At 35.9% G+C, this 16,490-nt stretch overlaps 1 protein-coding gene across 3 annotated transcripts in view; it reads right to left on the bottom strand.

Moving 5' to 3' along the window:
- LOC145283579 (tetraspanin-33-like) overlaps positions 1 to 16,490 on the bottom strand; it is a 115,150-nt gene that overhangs the window by 78,408 nt on the left and 20,252 nt on the right. The gene's annotated exons all lie outside the window — the stretch shown is intronic.

Raw genomic sequence — 16,490 nt, 5'->3', positions numbered from 1 at the left:
ATCTCATCAAGGTAGACTGATGTCCCCTATTTTATTGTTTCTTCCTGTTACAACACAGCATTGACGATGGTTTTCATTATTTGGGGTGACATGTTCAGCCGAAGCCTAATCTGGTAAGGCAGTATCTCCTGCCAGCAAACAACATCTGAAATGGTCACATCGTCTCGCTGATCTGAACCTGCAGATACGCTTTTCTTAGATACAGCATGGAAACACATTATAACCCTGCTGCTGGCGCCAGTCTCATAGCTTGCTGGCACAAACGTCAGCATCTGCTGTGAAAGCATCAACATGTGCGTTTAGTTCATGGTAGTCTATCACTGGCCTCACCTTTGCTTTGTTGTGCTGAGCAACTGCCATCAGTGAGATCAGGCCTTTGGGAGGTCCAAGTTTTTCATAGGAGTAGGGAATTAACCAGCCATCCTTGATCGATTCGTTGAGTTCCTCTTTGTATGCAGGCCTCATCTCGTAGGGCACATGATATTCGGCTATCTCATTCCACAGTTTGGCTGGTTCCTGGTTTTCCGACCACTTTCATGAGGCGGTCCAAGCCATCTGCTGCTGGTCAAACTCGACAATAAAGTCTGGCTGGTCAATCTTCAACACAGCACACACTGGAGCCTTCTCCTGAAATTACCGCCTACATTACTGAAACTGTACAATCTGCATTATGTGAACTCCACCTAGTGCTCTGATGGCATCATAAACTAGAAGCAGATCAAAGCTCAATGGTTTTTCGAGTGCAGCCAGCACCTCAATGTTAGCTGAATTTCCAGTTCTTGTGCCAATGTTCATAGCGCCCACCTCGCAACATATCTGTGTCTCTCCACTGATGATGGTCACCCTGACATTCTTCTTCCAAGTGCGGTAGAGGTCCGTGTACACTGTGGTGTGAGAGCACCTGGAATCGAGGAGTGCTGAGCACATTGTCTCATTAATATAGACCTGAGCAGTTAGAAGTATCTCATCTAATTTCTTCTTGGGGAAGAGGTCGACACTGGCACATTGTCTCTGACCCCGTTTCCCCACACAATCCTGGCCCATATGACCAGTCTCATTACATCAGTAGTAGTGAACAGCTGTCAGCCATTGCCAGTAGTTCTTTGCAATGTGGCCCTGGCCATTATACCTATAACACATGACTTCACCACGCGGGCTGGGCCCCTGAGATGGTCTATCATTACTCAGTGTGAACTGTGCAGCAGTGAATACTCACCTCATAGGTATTCTTCATCACGGTCCTGGCCCAGTCTACCAGGTCATTAAGGGACAACGAAGCTATGCTTGAGCTAGCCCATTGGTGTTGCTTTGCTCTGATTAGGAGCCCTGCCAGAAATTAGGCAGCCCACCGAACAACACCGTCAACTTTGTCAGCTCAGTCAGATATACGTTGACAGTTTTGCCTGGACATAAGGATCTTGCCTCCAATTACTTCCAAGCAGTGGCGAGATCAATAGTAAATGCTTTGTATAGTGCTGCCTTCATCCTTTCATAATCCTGTTTTTCCTCAGGACTAAGCTGTAGATACACCACGAAAGCCCTGCCGGACAGATGTAGAGGAATCACGTGCTCATTGCTTTCCACGCTAGACAACAGACAATGCAGTTCCACCTTCTCCACCCAGTCAAGTATCGAGGTCGACCCATCAAATTCTGGTATTAATTTAAGGTCGAACTTGTCCCCCATTACGCCAAAATAGCTTAGTTAAATGGGCTGGTATTTTGGGAGAAAAAACTCCTCATAAAAGTTCACAGATAATCACCGTATTTCTTCCTCACAACTTTCTCAACTTCTAGCACACATCTCTCCCCCTCACCTCTGCCAACAGGCGTTTTATTAAAATAACTAACTGCATTTCATTTGCATATGTGTGCAGTGTGATCTCGTGTGATTACAAGAGACCACTTCTTATAAAACCACGGCCGCCATCTTTAATCTCTCTTTCTCTCTCAGATCCTACCTGAAGGTAAGTTGTATAGCCACACAACACACACACGTGGACGCTTGTTTCTTTGATTATTACATTCAAATAAATTACTTTATAATCGACAGTTAAAAGCTGTAAATCATTCCGGAATTTCAAACAGATAAACAAAATGGCCATTTTAATTATTCAAATAAAAAATGGCTGACAGCACACTGTGACTTTAGAAATTCGAAGGCAATTTTGTAGCTTTTAAATTGGTGAATATAAAATAATTACTCATCGATAGTCAAATAATCTGGTTCATTTCTACATCTTGAAAGGAAAATCTGTTTTCAAATGCATTCTTGTCGTATTAAAGAACCAGAATCTGTTGACAACATTCGATTAAACATGTATCAATATACTCTTCCATCAAAAATGACTTGAATAAAAAAATAATGCTTCACAAGTGTTCACACTAATATTCTTATAAAGGTGTTAGTGCATTGTACGAACCGGAAGTCAGTAATTGTGCATATTATGAAATGGATTTCTTGTAAATGTCTGTTTGGGCTCGACTGGCACCTAACGTCAGTGTCGAAATATGCTGAGTGCAGTTAAAAACACTCAAAAACCTGTTCAAATTATGTTGTTTTTTAAAATAGTATTTAGTTAAATTTCATTTTTACGATATTTTTGCTTATTAAATTGCTAGGTCAAAGTACAGAATAGTTATAAAACACCTTCCCCTCCCCATGTTATGTAAGAAATTCTACAGAAATAAGCAGGCTCCTCATTGGTTGGTTTGACTGTCCACGATTTTGTTTGGACCTATCAGATTGATTGTTGTTACTAAATGCCGAGTCGTATTTTTGGCACTATTTTTATGTTTCAGATCACCTTGGTTTTCACAAAGACAACAGATCGAATGAACATAAGAAAACTCACTAGAGGCATATAATCTCAAAACTCCTTTGTCTCATTGAGATGTATTAATGCCCTAACGTGGGGGAAATGTTATTATCATTTGCAAACACTGATGCCCTTACATTGGGCGAAATATTGTATTCTTCGCACACTGTTGTGCTCTACGATTGAGTGACTTTCTTCATTACTTGTATCTCCGAGACGAATTTAAGGTCTACATTTTCACCTGCTTTTTGTCCATCATTTGGACGGTTATTTACAGTAAACTCCATGATAACTACCGGACATACAGTATTCATCCTTGGAAGGCGTCACTTAACTCATCGACTTATTGCAACTATTCTTCGAACAGCGTGGAGTCTTGAATCCTGCAAACACGAAGATAAACCATAAACTACTACCTTTACAGGTGTTACCTCAGGGTAAATACTATCAGGAAAATGAAAAAAACACTAGAAAAAAAAAAAGTGTTCTTTGAAAAAAGTGTAGTACACCAAAAATTTCAGAATTTTTTTTAAAAAAGATTTTAATCATTTAATAAAATATTTCTTAACATATTTTTGTTTTTATATTTTCAAATAGACCTTACAAAATATTTTCAAAGATGTGACCAAACTTCTATATAAAAAGTTATCTTGTGAAATTTTAACAGTTGGACCTAAATAGGATTTAAGCTGACATAAACTTTGATTCTGACTAGTCACTTTCTATTTATTATTGTTGTATTAGTTATTGGCATTTAAAACAATGCACTTCACTACAGTTTATGTAAAAAACATGTAATCCTAACCAAATCACAGTTGGTAATATAGACAATTTCAGATTATGAGGGAAAAATTACAAAACATTTTTAAAAATAAAACTCAGTAAGGGGAATAACTCATTGTTAAATTGAGGAATATAAAAAAGCTGTTTCTTGTACAACTAAAATTGTATTTCTATTTTGTTTAAAGTTTATAAAAATGTGCAAACTATTAAAAATTCAGATGATTTCACTGCATCTTGGATAACACTCGATAAATAGAGCTAGTCTACAATGATAAATTGTGTTGCCATGTGGCAGCAGTATTTTGTAAGCTACCTAGAACATTTGCCTCAGTCTGACAGCTAAAAGGCCACCAAATTGACCCAGTTTCTGTCAAATTGATTGTCGAGTTTGGACCCTTGACTAATGTGCCACTCACAGTGTCCTCGTATTTAACTTTTTTCTACCATATGTGGTTGGGAATGACATGGGCTGATCATTAATTTGGTTTTCAGCTGCATCGCGTCCTGTTAAAACATGTCGTTAAAGTAAAATGGCAATATGAGTGGTCTCAGCAATGATAGCAAGTGCAGGTTTTGCCACATAGAAATAGAGAGTATGAGCCACCTGACATCCTGCTGTAAGGCTCTGCTGGGAAATGGCTACTATATGATGCAACACAATGGAGTGTGTAAATATCTCCACTGGACGATCTGTAAAAAGTTGAATATCGAATGCAGCAGTAAGTCCTGGGAACATGTTTACCAGAAAGAACAGTTGGAAATAAGTCATACACCATCTGCTATGACTATGCAATTCCTACAGCTACGTATCTTGAAAATAGAGTTATAAAACCTGACATAGTGGTATAAGACAAGGGGAAAGAAGCAACCTTAGTAGATGTCAGCGTCCCCAATGATGCTGGATTAAACAGAGTTGAGAGGAAAAAGACAACAAAATACCAAGGTCTTATGCATGACACGAAAAGAAACTGGAATCTCAGGAAGATCTCTATAATTCCAGTAATTATGGACTTTTGAAAAAGTCCAAAAAACTACCAGGTAAATATACCCGGTGAACCAAGTGCAAGAGAGATTAAAATAATTGCATTTACTGGGACTGTTAGAATCTTAAAAAGATCTCTTGGTTAGAATGTACAAGATAGCGGGTGAATGTCTGACAAAATGAAAAAAATGAAAAAAAAAAAACACCCGATGTTAGTCTTGAGAGGTAAAAACAAAACAACAACAGAGACAAATGTGGATCGCCTTTCACACGGACCTGTTTTCCTCTATGCAGGAGGAGGGGGTTGGCATTATAATTAATCTCTGGTTCCAGTTATGCACGCAATTCAAAAACAAAGTGTCTTATTGGCCTTGTGCCATTTTCAACCTGATTTGATGTTAATGTTTGCAAATGGAATGTGCTTATTCATAATGAGAAAAAAAGTCCAACCCTACATAAAAATGGACTTTTATTTTGCTTTGGAATTTTTATTTTGATTCCAACAGTTGATTTGCAGGTGAGCCGTACATGCCGGGACACACACACACACACACACACACACACACACACACACACACACACACACACACATACACACACACACACATACACACACACATACACACACACACACACACACACACACACACACACACACACACACAAATGTCACACCTACACAGCCAGGTGAAAAGCAGTTACAGGTAACTGAAACCAGCAATTAACCTCCCAAATATTCTGAGTTCAAGCACGAGACGACTTGTGTACATTTAGATTAGTCTATGTTATAAGAGGAATTGGAAGGGGAGGAAGGGGTGGAGTGGGCGATAAACACTACTGCTACTACTAAAACTAAAAGCATTGATCAGCTTTAAAAACTGACCAGAGTTGACCTGAATATACTCGAACTAATAATGAAAATAATTATAAACCCACAAACGTTTTCAACAAAATTACAGTAAATTGGCATAAAGAGCTCTTGGAATACTAAAAAGTGAGCTCCCTCTAGCAGGCTAGAAAAATTCTCACAACTGCCATAATATATAATTGTGCAGTTTTAAGTAATTAATGAATACACAAATAGGGTACAACATTTAATTTTTAAGTCAACAACACTCCAACAAATTAGTATCTATTAAATAATTTCTTAAGCTGAATCAATTAGATCTTAGCCCCCCTCTCCCTCAAAGAAGAAAAAAGGATATTTGGATTGATACCGGATCATTTTTTTCTTTTAATTAAAACTATTCAGCATAGTTAAGTTTTTCATAATTATTAAAAAAAAAAAAGAAAAATGTTTAAAAAAAAGAAAAAAGGAGGGGTATATCTAAAAAGGGAGGGGTATGTTTAAAAAAGGAGGGGTATGTTTAAAAAAGGAGGGGTATGTTAAGAAAAAGAGGGATATGTTAAGAAAAAGAGGGATATGTTAAGAAAAAGAGGGATATGTTAAGAAAAAGAGGGATATGTTAAGAAAAAGAGGGATATGTTAAAAGAAGGAGGGGTATGTTAAAAGAAGGAGGGGTATGTTTAAAAAAAGGAAGGGTATGTTTAAAAAAAGGAAGGGTATGTTTAAAAAAAGGAAGGGTATGTTTAAAAAAAGGAAGGGTATATTTAAAAAACAAAAGCAAAAACAAAAAAAAACAAGGAGGGGTTGAACAGCATGCCTTAGTCTCCCGCCTAAGCCTACTCATACGCACAAACAAGCAACGACTACAGGTATACCGACACTATGTAAGGGTCTGCGGGTGAGATAGAGATTTGTGTCATCAGGATAAAAGTATTGTTTTTTTTTAGTTGTGGTAGTTGTGTTCAGTAAAGTTGGCTTAAAGAAGAGTGTGAACTCTGTCTTCATCGACTGGAGTTGACCATCGTCCGATTAATAGTTTGTAAAAAGCAATTGGAATTCTGCTAAGTGGAGAAATTGGTTGCAGATGGTATATTAAAGAAACATCTGCCACAGAGCATTACCTCTTTGGGCTAAGGAACAGTCTATTAGACATGTACGAAATGGAAAGTTACCTTTTTAGTTTAAGAAGAAAAAAAAATCACTCTCATTAATATCATTAATAATAATAGTTATAACAAGATCTTCTGCTTGTGCGATAATAAAACTTCTCAAATGCACTTGTGATGTTAGACTGTATAAGGGTGTTAACTCCGGTCAAAATCAGAGTGTTCCTTCTCTTATCAGATTTTGTTCGATTATCCATACTTATCAGGGGCATTACAATACAAAACCCATTTAAGACACTTTCAAACACAAAGTATAATTGTGTGAAATTTCAACAAAATCGACCCAGCTGTTTCAGAGTCCATAGGGAATGACCTCTCTCCACACACTCACACACAGTGCCTTTTATATACAAATAGAGATAAAGGGTCATTCCAAGGTATAAAACTGATAGTCACCATGCACTCCAAACCTGCAGATATGTGTATTATGAACATGAGTTTTTAGACATCAGTGGATTGCAATTAAGGTTTTTTTTTTTAGATGAGAACTGTCGATCAAGGGAAGAGCTTACCATTTAAGAGTGCGATGATGTATGAAAATGAAACCTGACCAGTTTATCTGTTATAGAGGATGATGTATAATGCAAGTATTAAAGGCAGGTTGAGATCTGATGACCTCAGAGGAAAGTCACATCTGGAAGGCATGTGCAGAACAGCAGATTTTGTTGAATTGGTCACATTGAAAGAATCGGCGAAAGTTCTAGATGTAGAACAGTTGCGGCAGCAAGGTCAGTTGGTAGAAGAAGGTTAAGAAAAACATGGGAAGAAGTGATACGGATGGATTTGGAGAAAGAGGGATAAATAATAACCTGTCCAGAGATAGATTATTTTGAAAGTCAGTTACAAAAAGCTGTGCAACACATGCCAGCATGTGAAAATGAATCCGATGATGATACGCACATACAATGACTGTCAACACAGTTGATCTGTAACCTAAAAGGTTTCGGGTCGTCTATGTTCTATTTTTTTTTTCTTTTTACTCACGCTTAGCTCTAACAAGGCATATCACTACTTGGACGTAAGGAGTTACTATTTTGGACCATGCCTAGGAAAGATTAACAAAATGTTTGTTTACATTACATTTAAACTTCTGCATATCAGTACAGTCAGAGAAGCAGGTAGCAGGAAGGGACTTCCAAAAGTCTAGCTGTTTGAGGAAAGAAACCATTAGAGTAGGACACTTTCTGGCATTTAGGGACCTCATCAGTGAAGGGGAGTGATTTTGTTGCTAAGTGGGTTTCGTCAAGGGTGAACAAGTGCAACGAGTTCATCAGAGCATTTAAATGGATGATCATTTTGCTACTTTAGTTCTCATGATGCCATAAAACATCTCTTCATGTCTTTTGCTCTGATGTTTTAAAGGATGATGTTATTTATTATGATTTTTAGGGAAATCGCTCCAGACAAGGCATGAAGCCACTTGATGTAAGGAGCTAAGACAAAAAAAAAAAAAAAAAAAAGATAGAAAAACTTATTTCAAGGTAAAAAAACTAGCCACTGATAAGTGTTAGATGGATTAATTCAAACCATGAAAACAGCAATTCTTACCTCTTTGTCAGAAATATTAATCATGAAATGCAAGAACTAAAACAAGGAATGTGAGAGTTACTCGGCTGCTTAAAGTAAACCCATCGCCCACTTTCTACTCTCTTATGTCTGGTGTTTTCCAACTCTAAGTCTGTGGTGTCATTCATTGTGTATGGAAACAAACAATCTAAGAAAATGATCCAAAGTTTTTGCATTGCATGGATTAGGAAAATTTATTTCAACAGTGAAGATTTTATCGATTTTTAAAATGGAAGAACATCCAAAATGAAAAATTAATTAGAATAAGTTAGCAAAATAGGTTAACCCAAGGAAATAATAAATAACGTCAGATTCAGTCAACTGAAATCCAATTAAGATTGAATAAGTTGAAAATGATTATGAAATATTGAGTTTACAAGGGTTATTTCCCTTTGACTGCTAATAAGCCTAAAAATAGAATGAAAGAACAATTTCACTTCCAATAATTAAAATTAAAAAACTTTGTACATACAACGTAAATAAAGGTGATATTAGAAATAAAAATTAAAATACATATAACAAATCATAAAACTAGTGACGATGCTGACAAAATGTGTTGAATTAATTTAAATTTAAGTATCAACTAAGCCGTCGAAGAATGTAAAAAAAAAAAAAAAAAAAAAAAAAAGAGAAAAAATAATGTGGAATTTCAAGCTTCGGTTAAATCACTTGACCTTAGTAAGAATACACTGACTGGAAAATAAATTATAACAACTAGCATAACTCAATACAGGACTCGAAGAATGGTAAAATAAATAAAAAAACAAGTGGAAAAATAAACTTTAAATAAAATAAAAAATAAACAATAATAATTGAGAAAAATACGAAAATAATTAAAACTAGTTCAAATAAATACAGTATGATCGTAATTTGCTTAACGAGAAAAATGGCAGCGTTGGTTGTATGAACCATGTTAGGTGTTCGAAATTATGTTTTTCTAAATTCTTTAAGGTAAACATCTGATGAGTATGTGACTAAACTAAAACTGGAGCAAAGACAATTTTGCAGACTTGTTTGTTGCAAAATGACAATATTTTAATGGCTACCTTTTGAAAAGTAGTAAATGACCAACTGAGAAAACTTGATATTTGGAATTTGGAGAATTATTCTATTACACTAATAGATATATTCACACACTATCATGGAGACCTGTCGTTGCCAGGGATTAAATGAGGAACAACAAATTTTAATAATACAGTCTTATAGAAAGACAATTATATATATATACTAGATGTATCCAGCATTGCCCAGTATTAAACATAACGTTAAATTAATAAACACAGTGAGTTAAGTATGATAACCATTAGGCTAGTTTGACACGATCTTTTTTTTTTTTTTTTTTTTTTACACAGTGATCACCACTTATCAAGGCCCGGAAGCTACTCGGGGATAAGGGTTATTGCAAGTACATTACGTTAGTGTGGAGATTTGATGAAGTGTTTACTTAAGGGGGCGGTTCATTAGGAATTTGTTAACGTTGGACTTGAAGACATCCAAGTTGTAGTCCGGTGGGAAGCAGGCAGACGGAACAGAGTTCCACAGGCGTGCAGTTCTAAGAAAGAAGATTTTTTCATGGAATCCGCGTTTTGATTTAGGCACAGATATAGAGTGGGGGAAATTTTTCACAGTGGATTCAGCTAGACGGGTGTTTTTCGTGAAAGATTGGCGAGGGGGGACCAGAGATTGGAGTTCAGACGAGCATCTGCCATGGAAATAACGATAAAACAAGGATAGGCTTGTCAACGTCTCTTCTGTGGGAGAGAGGTTGTAGGCTAGAGAAAAGGGCATCCCCCACTAAGCCACAAAGTCTATTTTGTACTCTGTCAAGGCAGGATAGGCTGTTTTTAGCAGCTCCTGCCCAGATATGGCAGCAGTATTCCATCCTTGGACGTACTTGGCTTTTTAAAAAGTGTTATCAAACCTACTTAACATAATGTGAACGGTTCGAGCATGTGCAGTCATAAACTGTTGACAGACATAAAAGTCTGATTACTTCCAAGTACCAATTTTTTAATTTTGACTCATTAGCAGCCCTTTTTTCTGGATGAAAAGCGATTATAAAGTTTTTCACATGTCTGAATACCCTATATACCAAATTTCAAATCTGTACATCAACAATTTGTTGAGTATATAGGTTGAGAAGTATCCTCACACACATGCACACATTCTCACTTATATAGATATGCAGATAAGTGAAATTATATAAACGTCCAGATTGCATTTTTGAAATTCACCAGCTGTGACAATTAGTAAGGTGCATTCCAATTCCTACTGGAGCTATTTATTTGAACCTGGAATCATAAAAATTGGTCAGTCATCTGATAAGATGTATAGCAATAACATACTGTATTTTCAGGAGTCTATAACAATTTTAAATGCCTGTACAAAAGAGTCTGGAAACTTATTGTAGGCAGGGAAAATTTCACAGGTGGATTTTTATTTTTATCTTGTTTTCTCAATAATGTTTCATTTTTATATTTTCCAATTACACACATAAAAAAAAAACATAATAAAAAGCAAAGACACTCCTTTTAAGAGAAAACCCGGACATCCTGCCTCAGGACAGCATCATGACAACAATGATAAAAAAGTTCATATTACAGCACTAAAAGGAAATTATTTTATTTCAAAAACTAAACGTTTTCATGATTTGATTTCTATATATAAAGCAGTAGCGTTCATGTGTACAACTCTCCTACAGCCCATACTACTGGACCGATCATGACCAAAGCTGGCATGATGATGGTCCTCCACTTAAGGATGGTGAGCACAATTTTTCAAGGTCAAAGGTTAAGGTTGTATGTGGCTCTTTACAACATCTACTTATTGCAACGGTGCCCGTGAAGTAGGCACCCAAGCGTAGCACGGGTATCTTTGCTAGTTTTATAAAAAACGCAGGACTACCAGGCGTTGCCCGGAGGCCATTAAAAAAAAAAACAAAATAGATGTTAAATAATGTATGAACATTTGTGTTTCCAAAGCATTATCAAAACCGATACACTTTTGGATTACTACCCGTTTTATGCATCATATTAAGCACTATGTATTATGCCTCCCGGACAACACCGACAAAGAAAACTTCTTTATCCCAGGCTGCACAGTGTTTAACCACACATTAAATTAAAGAGGCCTCCAGAGCACTACTAAAACCAAATCCCCACCTACTAAAAGAGACAACTAATGTTTAAATTACAATATGACATTAAAAATAGTATTTACTTCTTGATAACATAAAAAACCTTTGTTGGGGTTACACTTGCTCTTTATATCATAGACGAGCAGGTCACAAAGTTGCCCGGTTGTAAAATATGTTTACATATATTTTAATTTATGCAAATTTTGTAGTTATTATTTAAGAGCCAATTCTTTATTGATTATTATATTGTACCTAATATATTGTAATGATTACAAAAGTTTAAAAAATATGACGTGGGTGCCATGAGCTAGAATTGAAACCAAAACAAAGCTCTCCAGCGTTATTTGCTACCATTTGAACTAAGGCCAAATGCTTATCCAAACTTTACAAATAAACCAACTTAAATACATAAATGTATATTTGCACATGTATAGAGGACTTACACAAGTCGCAATGCCCGCACAACGCCTTAGCAGCTATTTTTATTGGTTAAGAAGCAAATTGAATTTATTCCACAGGTTCGAATCCCCTATATATCAAGTTTAAAATCTGTAGACACAAAATTGACAGACAGACACACACACACACATATATACAGGACACACTCATTTTTTTTATATACTTTCATTTTACATCCAGTTGAAGTAATAGTGGTAAAGTGCAAAGATAGAACTTTCTGTGTACGATTGTTTGGTGTGAGAGTTGGAGACTATAGAAAATTGGAAAACACTAAAATATTGGAAAAGAGTGGCTTGTATTAATGAGGATTCGCAGTAGATTCAGAAAATCTTAACTTTAATTCCATGAATATCACCTTGAAGATCATGAGCTGAAGGATTGTGATGTGGAATCAATGGTTAGCAGAAAGATAAAAACAGGTCTTAACCACGTCCGCAAACAGAATTTGTCTAGAAGCTGCTAAAACTGATGCAATAAAATCAAGGCAAAGCAGATTTGGGGATGAGAAGCAGGCAGCGTTTTTTTATTATAGAAATCGCCCCAGACAAGGCATAAAGTTACTTGCTGTAAGGAGATGAAACAAAAACAAAACTTTAAGGCAAAAAAAAAACAAAAAAACAAAAGACAAAGAAACTAACCAACAATAAGTATTAGATAGATTTTAATCTGAAAAACAGCAATTTTCCTCCTTTGTCACTCACAGAATGTGAGGACTAAATGACAAAATAAGGCAAGTGAAAGTTACAAGGTTGCCGAAAGCAAACCCAAGGTCCGCTATTTACTCTCATTGTAGTGACGACTATGGAGAAAGTGCTTAACAAGCGCCTTTCTCCTTGCAGCTACTTAGTATAATATCAGTCCCCATTCTCAACTCTCACTAAACCAACTGTGTTTAACCTTTGAAAGTTTTTATAGCAGACATTGAGAATTTTCAACTCTTAAATGCAGGTGTTTTACCTTTAACTAAGGCACCATTCGCCCACAATCAAAATACGAGTATGTTAGCCAATACGAAATGAAAGTTCTATTCAGCTTGGTTGAGGAAACGATATTGGGTGATGCCAATCCTCCAGTTCTTTTAATCAATTCTTCATTAATTCATTTAACTTAAATAAAAATAGTGCCAGAAATAAATTGCCCAGTTTGTTTCATGAATTAGATGCTTCTGAGCTATCGTGTCAGAACACAGTCAATTATAAAAACTTAATTAATTTATAAGAGCAGCATGTTCTAGTTCTATCAGCCATTACTGGTTAGAAGTCATAAGTAATTCGTAATTGTATCCTAAGTATCGCCTGCACTGAAGATTGAACCACCAACCTCCAGAAAAGTGTCACTTAAAACTGAATTTTGTTTAGTACTTTATTCGTTACACCACACGTCTTTGCTTTCCATCCTCTTACATTTATGCAATGTGAAGAGAAAGACGCGTTAGAAACTGTCAAAGGCCAATTTTTATTATTTGCATAAGCATTTATTTTTATGTTTAGCATTTATTGAAAATTCATTTTAAAAATTGAGATTATCCTGTGCCTCGTTGGTTCACGAGGAAGAAGACGCAAATTATTTGATGCATTTCATCAGTAAACATATTTTATATATTTTTTTTTTACACAGGCATCACCACATTAACAAGGCCAAGAGGCCACTCTAGGATAAGGGTTAAAGAGAGTACAGTAGAAATTGGACAATATAGTAATCATTAGTAATGAAAATTCGGTAAATTTGATAACTTATATGGAACGGCTCATCAAGAACTTATTTACGTTAGACTTGAAGACAACCATATTGTAGTCAGCCGGAAAGCAGAAGACAATTCCACAGGCGTGCAGTTCTAAGAAAGAAGCTTTGTTTATGGAATCTACGTTTAGGTTTAGGCACAGATAAAGAGTGTGGGGGGGAATTATTGAGTTCGAGAGAATTTCTCAAACGCATCTGGCCATTTATTTACTGCATGTAAACAACAGCTTTTGAGAATGTCCAAGTGGGTTAGCGCAAGTTTGTAATGAGTCAGCCTGACTGATTTGGCGAACCATCATCGCCACTCCTAGGGGGGAAAAAACAAAACAACAACAAAAAAATGTTGAGGACCAACTTCCACAATTATCAGATCGAAGCAGAACACGCTGTGATGGACAAAGAGAAACAAGAACAAACGATTTTTTTTTTCAAGTTATGACGGAAAAACAAACCAAAACCACAGTTCCAGTATTCAGAACATTTTTTCCTACATATTATTTGGATTGCTAATCTTATTTTAAGTGTGTGTATTTATGTACGTGTTTGTGTATATGTGTGCAGGTGCATACGTCTGTGTATGTGTGTACGTATGTGCATACGTGTACGTAGTGTGTGCAGCATGCATGAGCGTGCACATGTGCATGCATGTGTGCATACATGTGTATGTGTGTATGCACACGTATATGCATGTGTGAACACGTATATGCATGTGTGCACACGTGTATATGTGTATGTTCTACGTATGTGCGTGTACAGGTGCATGTGCATGTGCATATGTATGTGCATATGTGTGTATGTGTTTCCTGGGCTTACAATCAAAGGATTAATCTAAGAGCCAAATTAATTACATCATTTGGATTCATAAAACTACTGTTCTCATCTCTACCCATACAATGTTTTGATCGAAGTAACCTTCGACCTTCTTCAAGTGTATCTTTTCAAACTCTGTAATCTTTCTGTCGAACTTGGAATCTCTATAGAATTTCGAATGGAACCTTTTATTTAATCCATGGAAGTAGCATGTTCTCGTCCCATCACTGATGATGGGTAGAAGTCTTAATTCGCAATTCCATTCACTGAGAATTGAACCTGCAAAAGAATAATTTACAATTGAATTTTACCAAATACTTTATCCACTGCACCACGGGTTCTTGTGGACAGGAATAAGACAAGCACATTTTTTATTTTAATAAAATCGAGGGGAGAAGGGTAGCAGAAGTTATACATGGTGACTGAAGTGTGACATGTTGGAGCCCCCCTCATACACTCCTTTTAAAAATTTTCTTTAAGTTCATAATAGAGCATCCTATCATATGCTAGAGATTCGCCTGATATCGCCTACATTCCAACCGAAAGATCTTTTTACGATTCTAGCTGTCCCTCTAAGTACAATTGTTTGAATCTCTTGCACTTCATCGGGTATATTTTCCAGGTAGTTTTTGAAATTCTTTTTCAAAAGTCCAGTTGCTCCTATAATTACAGAAATGATGGAGACTTCAGTTTCTTTTCATGTTGTACATAAGACCTTGGTATTTTATTATCTTTTCCTGCTCTGTTTAACCCAGCATCAGTTGGAACACTAACTTCCACTAAGGTTGCTTCTTTCTAGTTATTGCATATCACTATGTCAGGCTTAATAGCTCTGTTTTGTAGGTAAGTAGCTATATGAATTGCATAGCCATGGTGTATAACTTATTTCCAACTGTTCTTCCTGGTATATGTTCTGAAGACTTGCTGCTGCATGCGATATTCAACTTTTTATAGATCGTCCAGTGGAGATATTTACACACTCCGTTGTGTTACATTGTATAGTAGTCGTCCTCCAGCAGAACCTTACAGTTGGATGTCAGGTGACTCCCACTACTTGTGTGTGACAAAACTTGCACCTATCATTGCTGAGACTACTCGTTTCCTTAAAAGCATTGGTTATCAAGCCTTGCCATCATAATCCTCTCTTGATCATAGTGAAGTAATCCTTTTCTTAGGCAGTTTATATAGCTTTCCTTATCTATATATTCTTAGGTGAATTCACCCAGAAAATCCGAATTTTAGCAATAGAAGGTGTTAGTGTCTGGGCTATCAGATGACATAGAAAAGGCATGAATCGATCTGCCCTTCCTTCAGCTATAAATCAAATGGGTAGACTATATTCTCAAGATGCAGGTTTTAGCAATAGAAGGTTTTTTAATGCTTTGGCGATTATGTCTTAGTTGCTAACATGTAAATAAAATATTTTTTTAATTTATAGAGACCCCCCCCCCCAAGACAAAGTTACTTTTATATAATAGAGAAGATTTTTCTACAATTTTGTTTCCATGCAAACTACAAACACAACAGTAATACTAACAAAAACGAAAAACAGTGTATACGGTTTAGTCAGCTTTAGTGCATAAACAAAGAAATGTAGGGTCCGTTTTGCTATGTATATTCTAAGAATGTTTCCAGGAAAAAGATTTCAGTTTTTGTATAATTTATCTTTTTTATATACAAAATGAATGAACCTTGATTTTTGTTTCAACGTCGCTCCTTTTTTTTTTTGTCTGATGAGGTGGGTCTCTCTAAATTGAGATTCCACTGAAACATGTATGTACATATGTAACCAATAATGTTTGTACGATAAACATACTATATACCTGCTCTGTCCTCCATTGAGCAGTCTTTGATAAACACACTGATTTCAGTGGATCTATATCTAGGAAACCAAACTATAGAACCATTATATATATATATATATATATATATATATATATATACATACATACATACATACATACATACATACATACATACATACATACACACACACTAACAGACCACCCGATGTTTCCATGGTGTAAAATATGCTTAAATATGAGGTTTTATTTCATACAGATTTCATATTTATTATTATAGAGCCAGTTTTCTACTGATCATTATATTGCACTGAATATATAGTAGGGATTTTAAAAGTAAAAAAAAGAAAAACAATATTTGGTTAATCAAAACCAAAAAAT

Source organism: Euprymna scolopes, chromosome 8 (assembly GCF_053919585.1).
Source record: "Euprymna scolopes isolate OS-2025 chromosome 8, ASM5391958v1, whole genome shotgun sequence".
In the NCBI taxonomy this organism is placed as follows: Eukaryota; Metazoa; Mollusca; class Cephalopoda; order Sepiida; family Sepiolidae; genus Euprymna; species Euprymna scolopes.
Note: the sequence above shows the minus strand (reverse complement) of the source record. Positions and strands in the feature narration are given on the sequence as shown.